This window comes from Lygodium microphyllum, chromosome 5, assembly GCF_053477565.2.
Source record: "Lygodium microphyllum isolate KBCC chromosome 5, Lygodium_microphyllum_v1.1.10, whole genome shotgun sequence".
Taxonomy (NCBI): domain Eukaryota; kingdom Viridiplantae; phylum Streptophyta; class Polypodiopsida; order Schizaeales; family Lygodiaceae; genus Lygodium; species Lygodium microphyllum.
In genome coordinates this window covers 28,229,844-28,231,650 of record NC_141139.1, presented here as the reverse complement: position 1 = coordinate 28,231,650, position 1,807 = coordinate 28,229,844, and the positions used below count along the sequence as shown (strand labels likewise).

The window sequence follows — 1,807 nt, the reverse complement described above, 5'->3', positions numbered from 1 at the left end:
TTTCAAAGCATTCATACTCGAAGTGGAGCTATCGATTCCTTTCTCTTCAGTAACTTGGTTTGGATCACATGTAGGCAGATTTTCTGGGCCACATACAAGTAGATTTCGTGAGGCTTCATCCAGTGACTTGTAGTTTCAAATGCCAGGGGTATAGTAGATCATGGATAAGTTCAAAGCAATCTTCATATGGTTGATGTTCTTCCTTAAAAGACAATCCTACCCCTGTCAAGTTGTCACACATTACAGGAAGGACAAAGTGGCTTTTTAGAGGGTAATGGAGCCTTAGAAGACAATTCTGTCCCTACCGAGCCAAGAAATTTGAGTGATGCGCATAATACCAGGCAGCTGACTATACTTCCAACAACGAACGTGGAGGAGGAAGCGTCTGACCGACTGCTTCTTGTGAAGCTTGAAACAGATTGTACTTCCAACAGCGTCTGACTGCTTCTTGCCCTCTGTATCTAATGTGCAACCCATCCATGTGGTGAATATAATACTCCTGGATAGCATTGGGGCCATCTAAATCGATGGTGGCATGAAAAACGACATATTGCATGTCTGTGAGAGTGCAAACTATATCAAATAGTAGTTTGGGACGATCTTTGCTGTGAATGCTAACCACCGAGTAGCCTTTCTCGAGGCAAATTTCGATTGAAATTTGAGGTCCATCAGAGCAGCTTGATTGACAGGACATGGCAGAGACTTCATAGTCTCGATCTACAAACATCAACTGATGCAGACGTCTCTTTGTATGGGTCATGCCAATTGAGAATTTAGTTTTGACACCTTTTCTATCATCAGTTGCTTTCAACACATTGGACAACTGCTCTTTGAAGGACACCAACATTTGTGCATCATCAATAGGACCACTAGTAACTTCATCAGTTACATACACTACACATGCTACCCTTGCATTGTGAGTCCAAACCTCAGCAGCAACAACATTGCACTTGAGGCTTGTGAAAACGACAGAGATATCCAGCAGCAATCTTGGTCGATCAGTGCCAGTCAACTCTATGGATGTGTGTTCAACAATCAATTGAATACCCACAGTACATCCCAAACACGTTCTTACCTCTGAACTTGCAACAGTTCTTTTTGCTCCCAAAGCCTGATGCATATACTCAATTAAACTTTCATCTGTAAGTTTGTGTCCAAGTTGATCTGTAACATGGAAAACATCCATGAACCAACCACCATCTGAGGATATATAGGCTTTGGATATGACAAGATCAAGATTGGTCTGGCAGCTTGGTGTACTACATGATGGCAAGACTCTATGGTGTTGCACTCTTACTGTGATAGATTTGTTTGAGAGTGGCATCGTTTCAGGCACCTAAGCTCAGGAGGATGCTGATTCACAACATGATGTACTCAAATTGATATGGAAATGGTTCATATGAAGGCATTTATTCCAATCTGAGCAGAAGCAAATTTGTGTTTGACCGCTATAAATTCAGATCAAAAGCGAAGGGTAGTACATTTATGGCCTGGGATATCTCACTCTCCAGTTTGCCAAAAGTATCTTGTTGATCATGGTCACATGGTTGCCAATTTCAAAAGATCTAGCATACCACTAGATGTATTGGTATGCAATGCTGCAGATGGTTAAATGGCATTCTTGCATTGCTCAAGCAAGGTCACAAAGCCATCAACATTACTTTGAACATATGCAACAGGATTTTGGATTGTAGAGGTGTTTGATATGGGCTTATGAGGTATCAGAATATTGACTGAGAAATGCTGCTGCTTAGCCTTAACTAAAATTTTCCAGTTTAGCAGTGATGAATGCCGAGTCTCCATAGTG

General features: G+C 41.5%; 1 pseudogene; it reads right to left on the bottom strand.

The window, feature by feature from the left end:
- Window positions 1–282: 282 nt before the first annotated feature.
- LOC148035640 (ACT domain-containing protein ACR3 pseudogene) lies at window positions 283–1,324 on the bottom strand (annotated as a pseudogene).
- Between the last annotated feature and the right edge of the window lie 483 nt (window positions 1,325–1,807).